This window comes from Lissotriton vulgaris, chromosome 3_1 (assembly GCF_964263255.1).
Source record: "Lissotriton vulgaris chromosome 3_1, aLisVul1.2, whole genome shotgun sequence".
Lineage (NCBI taxonomy): Eukaryota > Metazoa > Chordata > Amphibia > Caudata > Salamandridae > Lissotriton > Lissotriton vulgaris.
The window spans coordinates 1,165,444,311-1,165,458,152 of NC_141689.1; positions in this window are offsets into that span (position 1 = coordinate 1,165,444,311).

Genomic DNA, 13,842 nt, shown 5'->3' on the forward strand with positions numbered 1-13,842 from the left:
GTTTCTCTTCTAACATTGTTTCTGACAAAGGTGTACAGATTGTCAGTCAGGAATTTCACGACTTTTGGTTCCACATTCTATTGTTGTTGGTGACACTGGGCGTGTGAACATTTCTGTCCACAGCAAAAAAAGAGACACAAAGTTCTCTGATCCTTTGGTTGTAGATAGGGTTTGTGGTAATGCTGTTAGGGTGAACAACAAAGTTGTTAAGTTGTCAGGACATGCCTTCAACTGTAACTCATACGCAGTTCTCCCGATGTGGCTGTTGAGGATCACTTGAATGCTCCTTCACTTTTGGGTTTATGTAGGAGCGTAGGACAATGTTTTGTTCCTGCTGGGTTTCGTTAAGTTGTTCTCCGATGGTCATCATTTGAATGTTCCTTCATCATTGGGTTTGTGTAGGAGTGTAGGACAATGCCCTGTTTTTACTAGATTGTATTAGTTTGCTCTTTTTCTTTTCTTTTCCTGTTTCTTTTTGTTTTTCTTGTTTTTCCTCATGCATTGTGCTTGTTTTGTTTAAATGCATTTAGAGGAGGGGATTATGTAGTAGTCTCTCCATTCGTTATCTCTGTTGTGGAATGCTCACCTCTCATGGGTTCTTACATTTTTTTTATTGTATTACAGTTGTGTCTTGTCCCTCGCTGTTGCTGGCTGCTGCACAGTCCCTGTCAGTAATAAAGCTTACCTTTAGATACCTTGCTTCGTCTCCTGTGACTTCAATGCCACAAATTACCTGAAGTATTCACTATCTTCATGGTTTTTGGCCTTGTTTTCAATTCCGGATGTGTTCCGTGAGAATATTAAAAATGGTGCTGATGTCAGTCTGACATTACTGGTGCAATGTTTCTTGATGGAATTTAGATGGACAGGTTTCCCCATTCATGATTCCCGCTATTCAGATAATACAGAGGGGAGTCAGGACAAGTCAGGGTTTGTTGGTGCACTTACTTGCTGGGGCACAAATACAATCCTGTTGGCAATCAGTGTTTGGGTCAATGAAATGTGTCTTTTGGAGCCAATAGGATTTCTAAGTATGGGGAAGGTAGGGTGGGATGGCTGCATCAGACCTGCCCACATTATGCTCAGGTACTTTGTGTGATAAAGGGATCCCCAAAGCTGGATTTTAGGTGGCCAATGCAATCTGTTGTTTTGTTTTCTCTGGGTGTGTTACCCGGATGTTTGCCAGGGATGCTCAGTAGAAGGTTTTATTTTAGGATGAAATCTTTATCCTCCTTTCTTGAAAGATTCCTTTTCCTCCAAGCACTTTTTAGACTACATCAATTGCTACCAACCTGATCAAAATGGGTTCTATCATTTGTTAACCCCTGGGTTTTACAAATGCTACTGAAGAGATGTCTGATGATTTAAGGTTTTTGAAGGACTTCAGGTTGCTGTGGTTGAGTGCTAGTTCATGCATATTGGGGCATCAGCAGAGCTTTGTTGACAATATTGGGTGGATGTAAGCCTTCTAAAGCATTGGTCATCTTGTTGGGTGTTTGACTCAGGTTGAATGGTGCTATATTTGCTTCAGATCATCTGTGCTCTTGTGCACTCCTGCCTGCATGTTCCAATGGACACTGGTGCACTGGTATTGAAGGCACATTTTTCCGGGTGGGTCACTATAGTCGGTCGATGCCATATTTTCTTCAGATGCTCAGTGCTCTTGTTCACTCCTGTCTACATGTTCCATTGGACCCAGGTGCACTGATGTTGAAGGTGTGATTTTCCAGGGTGGTCTTGCTTGTATCCTGCTGGGGCTTGGTGTTGGTTGATTGACTTTACAGGTAACAGCCTCGCTGTGATTATATAGAGTTTCCCCATCAGTGGTTCATGTACTACACCAAGCTTAAATTGTGTTGAAGATGGGGAACAACTTTTCTCTCATGACCTTTGTTACTGTTGGTGCAATTCTAGTCTTGTGTTTCTGCTGTTTGCGAAGCCTTTTATGCTCTATATTTGCCAGTGCTCTGCTTGTCTTTTTCATTTGGCTTGGAGCCTCCGTACCCTGTGCTACGCCTTCTGTGGTTTGTGGAATGTTTTCTTGAGGGCTTCTGGCCCAGCATTGTGGGGGGAGGTCATGTATCCTTATTGTCTGGGCTGTGATAGTTCCTGACTATGCTAGTACATGAAGGAGGGCATTAGGTTGACAGATGCCATTTGTGTTTGCTTCTGAGGTGGTCGCCCGGGGAGCTAAGAGGGTTGGCTGATTTGGGAGGGCTCTGGTGTGGCTGTGGAAAGGTTTTGGCTCTTGCCTGTACCCAGTGTGGTTACTTCGGCATAGGTGATTGGCTTCGTGGGGCAGATTTCATACTTGATGTAATCTTGCTTGTGCATCCCTGGGTTCTTGAAGTAGCAGCAGGGGGCACTAGTTGGACCTTTTCTGTGTCGATGGTTTTATGGTGTGACCAGTTGAAATTATTTTTAGTTGCTCAACAAGACCATTTAGAAACTGTGGTAGGGTACATCGTTTTTCCAATATGGGTGCAAAATGGCACAAGGTGGATATGGCCTTTGAGTCCATCTGAACTCTGGAGATTAGCTCGTTTAGAGCTTCATCTTTGGCATCTACTCCTGAGATGTGTGTTGCTATCACGTTTATCAGGTCAACCTGGAGCTCTAGCTGTGCCAAATGAAGCTCATTGCCTCACGGTTGCCTGCAATGTGTCGAAGAGAGCTACTGCTAATCCCACTCCCATTGATTAGTGCGTTGGTGTATGGGCTGGGATAGCTTGCTTGCTTATTATTGATTTTTATGCCCTGTTCTGGGTTGGATGGTGAGGGGTTGTGTTGCCCCGATGGTTGGTATTTTTGTACAGCTTGATATTTGGTTTCCACTTGGAGATGGGGGTGCAGGGCTTAATGAGGTGGGGGAGTGAGCCGCTGCCTCAGGTCTGCCAGTGATTCCTTCCAGGAACTTTTCTTGGTTGACTTTACCATGTGTCTCGAGGTGGATTTGGGAGGGAGATAGCACCATCAGGTCATTCAACCATTGGGCCTGTGCTGTTGGTGAGTCGGGCATGAACTGATGGGGTGGTTTGGATGGCCGGTTTGGTGGGTCAAAACCTTTGTATTCAGATTCCGGAGGGATCAAGGTCCACATGCAGGTACCACTCCCTTCCTCCTCAGCTCCCTTGCTGGTTCTGAATTGGCCAGTGGCCCTGCTGTTAGCTGCACCTCATGAGCGGAGGTGTCCATTCTAATTTAAGTTGGAGAATGTTAAAGAAGGAGTGCAGTTCATGGATTTCTGGATTTGTACTTGAGTGAGATGACTTTAGTGTAATTGGGCCGGACTTAAGGTATTTGCCCTGGGCATAATTTCTCCTTTTCCTTGTTGCTGTTACTAGTGGGGCGGATCTGAGTCTTCCAGTTCTCATTGCTGGCCAAGCTTTTCCTCAATGCCTGGGCTTCTTACCAAAAGTGCAGGAGAGGCATGGGCTTTCTTCCTCAGATGGAGAGGTGAGACTTCGGTCCACCAAGCTGCACTGATAACTGGATCAGCTGCTTCCATGCATCTCTAGAGCAACAGTCCCCCTCCGGGTAGGGTGGCCTACTCAGGGCACCCAGTGGCAGGCCTGCACACCCGACTACCTGCCTCAAATTGCCTGTCCTGCTTTCCCTTTTATTCCTGCAGATGCTGTGGGAAGGGGTGGTCTTATGTTTGTGTGTGAGCATATGACATTCTGTTATCACTTTTTTTCCGTTGAGTTGCTGGTGGTAGGGTGATTGAGTTCCCAGACCGGGGGCTGGGAGGTACAATGGAGGGCACAATTTATTTCAAGTTGTTGCATGGATTTTTCTGTGGGCTATTTTTTGCTGCACATCTGTGTTGCCTCCTTACCTTCTTTGCTGCTGTCCAAACTGCCTAGGTACTCTCTGTTTCCTTCCACACATCTCTACACATCATCATGCCTCCAGTAGACCCTTAATTCTTTAATGCAAAAGGCTCAAAATTCTGTGTTCCCAAGCGGAGTTGATGGTACGGGTGCTGTTAGAGGTGACTGCAAGTGGGTTGGTCCAATGGCACGCCAGTGGTCAATATAGGCAGTTTGCTGTCCACAATACAAATGCAGTCGCCTGCAGCTATCTCTGTGGGGCTTTATTTGAGATGGTTATGTTGCTTGGGCTGCTTCTGCTGGTAATTTTCTGGGATGCCTCGAGGTAGCTATGAGCGCTGACGGCGGCGGTTGCACGCCGAAGAGAACGGCGCACGCCGCACATTGAACCCAGGGATTGATTTTTTGAAACCACACGTGACACAGTGATGTCCACTCTCCAATGAGGAATAATGTCCAAAATCTCCGGGAGCACGCTCAGGCCCATTTAACCACGGCACAGATGGCGACCGTCCTTTGATGCTCTCCAATCACTGTCCTGACGAAGACTCAAACATGAGGCATGAATAACCCGTTAGCGTACATGGGGGTCGAAACGAAGACTACGCCAACTTAACACGCCATAGGACTCAAAGAAAAGAATTGATTTTACCTATGTGTGATGTATTTTGGGAACTCATATACTACTCTGATTGTAAAGGCGTTTTTTTTTTATTATGACGCAATGTTCTTTAACAGTCACACCACCTTTACCCAGTCCCTCACAACTCTTACACTTCCCTTCCCTTCCTCACTGAGAGCACTTGAAATGTAATGAATTCACAATTACATAATGATGTTGAATATATGTGACTCAATATGTTGAACAAACTACGGAAGTAAACCATTGCATAAACAAATGCAAAGTTGAAACTTGTAAACTGCTTATTCCCTTTTCTAGAATCATTCAGCTATTTTGGCATAATTAACATGTGGTGTTTGTCTGTATAATACAGAACCTATTTCATGAACTAATTGATTTGTAACTCGGACCACCCTTTCTTTGTACTGTTTCACGGACTCAGGTCCTTGAGTTCTAAGGGCCAACCCCTTTATAACTCACATTGCCACTTGTGGCTGCAGCAGTGGTGCCCATGTCACATGGTGGAACTCCCTCGGCGTCCCTTTCCCTCAGCATTGACGTTGAATCCATCTGGAGATTCTATGCCAGTAAACAAGCAGTTATCAGAATTGCAATACTTTTTGGGAAACAATATAACTTAATAAAATATTTTTTAGAATTACAAGACAAAATTCAATTTAGTATACTGCAAACAAAAGAAATAATATTGCTTTCCAATATGCTATGCTTGTACTTACCTGTCTCCACACAAACTGGACCTACTGCAAAACATTCAGGGGCAGATTTACAAGCCCCCTGCGCCTCTTTTAAGCCGCTGTTGCATCACTTTTGTGACGTGGCGGCGGCGCAAAAGATGCGCCATGGTGCGGGGTATTTACAATGTGGCGTCACAGTGTAAAGCCCTGCGCTAGAAGGAGGCGTTCCATCACAGGGGGGAACGCCTCCCAAAAGTGGCTGAGTGAAATCTACAAGATTTCACTCAGTCACTTTTGGGCCCATGCTGCGTTAAAACCCTGCGCCTGCTTGAAGCAGGCGTAAGGATTGACGTATGAATGTGTGTTTCCAAAAAGGCTTGGTCACAAATCCCAGTGGGGCACTCCTTTAGTGATCACAAAAAGAGCTTCAAGTTCAATAGTAAATTGAATTTTATTCATTCAATAATTTTTTTGAGATTTCTTGAGAATCAAGGTTCAATTTCACTTTTCAACCATATATTCTTTCTTTTCAATTATTTCAAATAGGCAAAAATTTCCACTTCAAACATAATCAGTTCTCCAATGCATTTCGAGCAGTAAACCTGCTCTTCATCAGGGAGTCATTTCCGTAGAAGACGCAGGATCCTGGTCGAGAGCACACACAATACCGCCACCAGAAACAGGCACAAAGTTCGCAGGGGGCTTCGGCTCAATCGATTCTGATCTCGGGATTGACGTAGCATTGTGTAGATAGGGCCCCCCAGAGCATTGCTGGCGCTGCGTCATGCTTGCGACGCAGCTCCAGCAATGCGCCTCTTTTACTGCACAGATGCGTGAAGCATCTGTGTCGTTTTTGCCCCATGGTGCACCGCATGGTAAATGCGGCGCATCCAGGGTGGCGGAGCTGCGGCGCACAATAACTGGCACATCCCTGCTGATAAGCAGGGATGCGTCAGTTATTGTAAATCTGACCCTCAGTGTGTAGGACGCCATATGCCTTTTCCTCCCAGGAAAAGAGGTTAATTCACCGGGGACAACCACCACCAGTCTGCTGGGCCGCTAGATGGGCTTTGAAAACCAAGGACCTTACCCTCCCCACAGATCATTCCAGCATTTTCTTATTTCCTTCTGTGAACGCCTAGTGTAAGATGCAGCCTACACTCTTGAGACAAATCTCTGACCACACTTGCCTTTCTTGAGCAACGTTTGTGCTTTAGACAAGGGCTCCAAACAAGGTGAGGCTGTTCCCTAATGATGCCATCGACCATGACTGTCAATTATGTGTCTGTGAATCTGCAGTTTCTTCTGCCAGCCATGTTTTAAAAGTAAAACCTAAGTAAAAGTAGGTAAAAAAAAAATAACTGTTGGGTAAATGAAAAAAGAAACACTAAGAAAGTAAATTAAAGTGACAAAAAGGCCTAGCTGATGAGGCTTGCTAATGCGAAAGGCAAAGAATCATGCCATGGAATGGGGTGGGTTTTCAAGTATGCCCTACAGCTGTGATTGCTAAGAACAATACTATCAGGTGCTTGACTTACGTGTTTGTCTTTAGGATGCAAGCCTAAACCATGACAAAATTGATCCTTGACATATTTTATCCAACAGAACACTGATGTGAGCCTACTACAACGATGGACATATATGAATTTGGTAGTCGGAATACTTCCAGGCAAGTGCTGATAGAGTGTTTTGTCACAGCAGAGAATTAATATTCCTCTGCATGGTACAACCACTAGAAGGATGGATCTATCTCTGCCAAGACTGGCACAGTTTTTTTGTTCAATATATAAATCAAAATCCAAATATCAAGAGAGGGACCCCATAACCTTACCAAAGGAATAGGGTACTATCAACAAGTGATTTTTTTTTTCCTTTGGTAACTCGAAACTAAACACCCATCAAATACTTTTAATTGGGTAAGGAGTGTGTGGAAAAGTGGGGATGTCATATAGTATTGGTTTTATAATGCCCATTTAGTGTGTCAAAATATGTTTGTAGTACAAATTTATTTTATCTGTAATGGGACTTTTTAGATTATTGTAACACGGAAGGATTTAAAATGGTGTTTTTATTATCATTGTTTCTTTAAGATTGCGAACATAGCATTGATACATATCCATATTTGTTTTAATGTACAGGGATTTGATTAGGATCAACGAAATGATTAACTACCAGAGTCATATGAATATCTTAATAAAGATGGTTAAAAATTGAAGTACACCTTCGAAACGCGTCAACGCATCTGTCACACAAATCGTGTAGTGGGCTGGAACTACAGATACCAATACCAGTGTTTATGTATCGAATTTCAGTCTTGATTCGTATTAACACGAATGTGTGTTACTTAATGATAATGTGTACTGTCTTTTTTATTGTCTCTCTTTCCCTCTCCTTTTATGTGGACTCTGAATAAAAATCCTGTAGCTCTTGTTATTATGATGTGAAATTTTTGATCTGAAAATCTTTGTATTTTTAACTACTTTTCCGCTTCTTTTTTTTTGTTATCTGGATTACATGTCCTTCATGTTTTTATAAGTTATTATTTTATCTAATGCAATTTGTACACTTCCTACTATGTATGCATTTTTTTTATCTACTGTTTGGGCCTATAGGGGCCAGATGTAGGTCGCCAATTACTGGTCGGTAACGGCCGATTTCGGCCGTTACTGACCGGTAATTGGGTTTTGAGATGTAGGGGCCCTGATTTTACAGAATCAGTAAATTTACCGATTCAGTAAATTTACCGATGTAGACCCAGATGTAGGTAGCACTGTTTACAGTGCTACAGGCCTTCAGAATTCGGTATTTTACCACCCAATCCAATTGGGTGGTAAAATACCGAATTCAGGAGTACATGCACTTCTGTGCATGTACACCTGTGCCATGTGACACACAGACATGCCCTTAGGGCATGTATGTGTGCCACATGGCACACAAGCCTGAGGTGCTAGAGGGTATCAAAGTGACACCCCCTGCACCCTTGCAGGATTCGGTATTTACCGATTCGGTAAATTCCGCATCGGTATTTCCCATTGATTCCTATGGGCTTCATGGCCCATAGGAATCAATGGGCAATACCGATTCGGTATTTACCGAATCGGTAAATACCGAATCATACAGATTCGCTACTTCTTAAATTACAATTACCTACATCTGCCCCCTTCCTATTTACCGACTCTTAAATACCGAATCGGTATGATTCGATATTTAAGAGTCGGTAAATAGGAATTACCTACATCTGGCCCATAGTTCCTTCTTTACAAAAGTATGATTGCTTTTGATTCTGGTGGTTTGGGTGAATTTATATGAGTGGAGTTTAGTTTCGAGTTACCAAAGGAAAAATAGTTTTTCACCAATATATAAATCAGACAGGAGCTACTCTGTCAGGTCAAAGGATAGATTCAAATATCCATCTTGGACTACAAACGGCCCAACTTCAGGATATAAATCAGAAATCTCCTTCCTTCAATATAAGAACTCCGCAGAATCCAGGTGAAGCAATAAAGGGTCCACCTCCCGACATCCCTAATACTGAATATAATCACAGAGTGTTAGGGTGATCAGGTGAGGGAAGGGTAGGAAAGGAACAGCAGGGAAAAAGAACCTGCAAAGCAAAGAACAATAGCATAATTCACTGTACACATGAAAAACTACTCTCATAAGGTCTCACTATTTACTCCACTCTACCTTGCTTCTCGGTCAGCAATTCTTCTCATTATTTATGCAACTGGGAATCACTCTCCCATCATGAACAAGTATTTATGAGGCAGAATTCCACCGATTGACTCACCTCAGAAAATAACACCTCATCCAATCTTATTTCTTCAATCATACCCCGTACATACTGGTTAATTTCACACCGTAGTAATTGAGAAGATGTCCGATAAGAAGCAACGAAAACAAAAAGTGCTGTGATATCACAGAGTCTTAATCCACAGAGAGACAAAGAAAAATCATTATCTTCTTTAGTTCCATAAACAGAAAAAAAATCAATACAACCAATCATTGTTCCCAAATTAGATACTTGGTTACTGTACTCAAACCAAGACTAAACACAAATGAAGGAAAATGAAACAGTAAAGGAATAGCACCCCTTGTGTAACACAGAATCAGTAATGAGTGGTCAATCCTCACCACCACATTCCACTCTGGTAATCCAAATTAGCTCCATATTCGCTGGGCTAATAATTATCAAATGCACAAAGTAGACTGGCGTGGTAGTGGGAACTTCGCCGCTGCACACCCACGATAATCATGGATCAGAAAACCTGAGATACAAATCTAAGAATCGGAATCCTGATTCTTATTTACCCGGTACTTTTCTTCCAGGCAGATTTCTTCCGGATGCAGTGCCCCCTGCAGCTTCAGAAAGCGCGAAAGGGCAAACAACACAGAGGGGCTTCCAGCAGCTGCGGGTCTCTCTCAGCTGAGAGCGACTACCCGGAACAAGAACTACTCATACCTGCAAGCGTGCTTCAACCGATAAATATAGCTGCTGCTACAATCAAGACCTCATGGGAATTGCAGTCCTTCTTTGACGATGTGGTAGGCGCTACCTGATAATTTCTGGACACTTAGGGGTTTATTTATGACAGTCCTGTGTCACTTTCGCATTACGTTAGGTAAAGTGGTACATGCATGATGTAGGACTCTCAATCTAATTTATGAAGCCACGCACAGCAACCTCGGACTGATTTGACTGACCTCATAAATCATGAGTAGGGCAATGCAGTGCAATTTTCTGTGTTATCTTAATCTGTGCCCAGGAAGTGTTTCATGGGCATTGTGGTGAGTTTTCCCACCCAACATCCGTCGAATTTGATGCTGCCCCAGATTTACAAAAACATGTAAACTTGGGGAAGTACAATATCTGTATACCTCCTGGGGTGAGGCGTAATGAGGAGAAATGTGTTTGTAGATAGAGAAAAATTACTCTCAGGATTGTTTTTGTGCAGGAAGGTTGCCCTTTCTTCACGAAAACAATCCTGCATGCTAGAGAGGCACCATTGCGCCATGGTGCATGGGTGCCCAATGTTGGCACTAGGCTGCGGTAATGACACCAGTACAGGGAGAAAGGACAGGAATGCACTGTATTGCTTACATGTGGTGCATTCCTGCCCTTTCCCTTTGGAGTAGGGCAGAAAGGTGACTTGTTGCACTGCCCTACACCAAAATCCTAAAGATACGCCCCCAGGTCTTGAAAATGGGAACTATGACATGAAACCGATGACATCCGAGCCCTGCTCGACAACGGGGAAACAGCGGCCCTCATCCTCCTGGACCTCTCTGCGGCATTCGACACTGTCTGCCACCGCACACTAGTGCAGTGCCTCAGCAACGTCGGAATCCAAGAGAAGGCACTAGAATGGATCATCTACTTCCTCGCCGGAAGGACACAGAGAGTCCGCCTTCCCCCGTTCAGATCAGAAGCCACCAAAGTCATCTGCGGCGTTCCCCAAGGCTCCTCGCTCAGCCCCACCCTCTACAATGTCTACATGAGCCCCCTCGCGGCCATCGCACACCAACACAACCTCAATGTCATCTCTTACGCCGACAAAACTCAGCTGATCCTCTCCCTCACCAACGACCCCGCCACCGCCAGAGCCAACCTACACGAAGGGATGAAAGACGTAGCCGAGTGGATGATGAACAGCCGCCTGAAACTGAACTCAGATAAGACGGAAGTCCTCATCCTGGGATCTTCACCCTCCGCCTGGGACGACTCCTGGTGGCCCCCTGCCCTGGGCAGCGCACCCAAACCAACAGACCACGCATGCAACCTGGGCTTCATCCTGGACTCCTCCCTCTCCATGACCAGACAAGTCAACGCCGTCTCCTCGTCGTGCTTCAACATCCTGTTCCAACTCCTCACCCACGCACACAAAGCCCTACACAACCAAGGCCCAAGATACCTCAACAACCGCCTCAACTTCTACACTCCCACACGCCAGCTTTGATCAACCAACCACACCCTCGCCGCCGTCCCCCGCATCCGAAGAGCCACCACAGGAGGAAGGTCCTTCTTCTTCCTGGCCGCCAAGACGTGGAACTCCCTCCCGACCCACCTCCGCCTGACCCAAGACCACCTCGCCTTCAGGAAGCAGCTCAAGACCTGGCTGTTCGAGCAGTAGCGGACCTCGCCTTCCCAAGCGCCTTGAGACCCTCCGGGTAAGTAGCGCGCTATATAAATGCTTTGATTGATTGATTGATTGAAAAACATCAGCAGGGCAAGTCAACAAGCTGTAGCAGATAAAGTCTCCACATGGTCACAGAGCAATTGAATGCTGTCCCAGTGGAGCAGTTGGTTTTTGGTGTCCATGCTTCCAGTGGGAGAAATTTACATTGTGCATCCAGGAAATGTTCCTCACCAGCTCTGGTACTTTGGCACGTTCACCTGGTCAATATTTCTTTGTTCTAACTTAATCACTTTTTTGGAGCTTAAATTCCTTAAGTGGGACAAGACTGCAGGCTTTAGCCTAGAGAACTTGAGGATGCAGAATTTCTATTTATTTATTTTGAAAGTTTTTTATAGCTCAAACTTGACTCTGGGGTATCAGAGCGCTTTACAAATATACATAGAGCAGCACAGTTATAAGAATACAAATATATACGAAGAAGAAAGAGGCAGGACATAGGCAGCACCCAGAGAATTGAGGGTACGAATACAAGTGTTTAGTTGGGGAGTGGTGATAACAAAAAATCAAACAAATCATAGTTAGTCAAACTGTATGATCAGGCAGTGTCAAAAGACAGAGTTTGAAACACTGAGGTCACTGGTGAGAGTAGTCCTGAATGTGATTGAAGGAAGAAGGGTATTTAGTGTCTAGGAAAGGATTTTGTTTATAAGGAGTACTTTGACTTCTTACTTGAAGGAAATAGTTGAGGGATTCATTCTGAGTTCAGTTGGCAAAGAGTTCCAAATTCTTAGGGCTACCCCAGAGAAAGATCAGTTGTAAGTTCTCTGTGGTTTCAGAAGAAAGGTGTTGGAGCTTCTTAATGATCTGTAGCCACCAGAACGTTTAAGTTTCTGAGCAAACTACATAGGGGTTTTGAACTGGAGGGCTTTATGTGTCATGCAGGCAATTTTGGCTGGATTCTAGCTTTGTATGGGAGCCAGTTGAGGGATTTCAGATCAGGGGTGATGAGTTGTTTCTTTTTGAGCCGGTGATGAGCCTTGCAGCAGTGTTGAGCGGAACACTTAGAGGAGTCAATTTAGGTCTGGGCAATCCCAAAAGTGTTGCACTTCCATAGTCTAACCTGGGAATCACTAGGGTATGCACTGCTTGCTTGAAATCGTTAGGGGGGTGGAAGGGTTTTAGTTTTCTTAGAATGTTCACTTGGTGATTCATCCCTTTGGCTGAGGCACTGATGTGCATTCTGCATGTTGAAGTTCCTGTCTAGAATCAATTCCAGTGATCTTGCTGAATAAATGACTTTTGGAATGCAGTTGAGGGCTGTTAGAGGTTTCAACCATTCTTCAACGACAGGTGATTGGTTGGGGGGAGCGAATAGGAGGAATTCAGATTTATGAGTATTTAGTTTGAGGTGTTTGGATGTTAGCTAATTTTGGTTTTTAGTAGAGTTATGTTGACGGAGCTGATGTCTTCTTGGGAGGTAACATTTAGGTAAAGTTGGGTATCATCAGTGTATTTGTGATAGTGGATGTTGGATGAGTTCAGAAGTTCTGTTAGAGACTTAATGAACAGGTTGGATAGAGTGGGCAAAAGTGAGGAGCCCTGAGGGACACCTCAAGTGATCGAAGAGGTCTGCGATAGTGAGTGAATAACCTTGACACTTTGAGTACTGTTTTGATGAAAGGAATTGAACCAGTTAAGGTCTGTTCCTGTTAGCCCCAGGCGTTGTTCCAAGAGGTCTGGTAGGTTGTCAGGCTTAACCGTATTGAATGCCGATGATAGGGCTAGGAGGATTAAGAGACATGATTGATTCTGATCCAGCATTTTTAATGCATTGTTCAGTATGTGTGTCATAGCCGATTCCGTGCTTTGCCCAGGTCGAAAGCCAGATTGAAAATGGTCTAATATTTGAAATTGTTCGATATGGTTACAAACTTAGATGTGAACGTATTTTTCCAGAAGGTTCGCCAGGGTAGGGTTTTTGGAGCTGGGTCAGAAGTTGTTTAAATCAATTTGATCTGCTTTTGTTTTTTTTTTAGTTTTAGAGAAAAGGGGTAACCCTGTGTCCCTCAGAACCTGGGTAAGCGTGATTAACAAAAATGTGTTCTGTTGGGTGGCAGCAAGAATTGCTTTAGAAGAAGGCTATATCAGCTCATAACACAATAAGTAAACCTCTCTGAGAACAACTGAAGTTCACAAAACTTTTTATATAAAAAAGGCATATTCAAAATACACTGGAATTACTTCATTCCATTTTAAGTTTCCCAGGTTTCGGTCCGAATAAGGTCAAGATCAGGTCAGCAATATCTCCCACATGTCTTGAAGCTGATGTGCAGTCTATGAGCATGCATTTCAAATGGGGTTTGAGGTGTTTAGGAGTAGCTTGTGTTAAGATAACTTGCCTGAGGTTGTACTTGTAGACCACTCTAAGGTTGAGCCTAGGAGCTCTATATGAGGGTTTGCCGGAATAGCATGGATTTTTCCTTTTTTTATAATTGTTGTCTGGGTGAGGAGAATTGTATGACAAGAGGAAGGTTTAGATATTATTGTTGTACAGA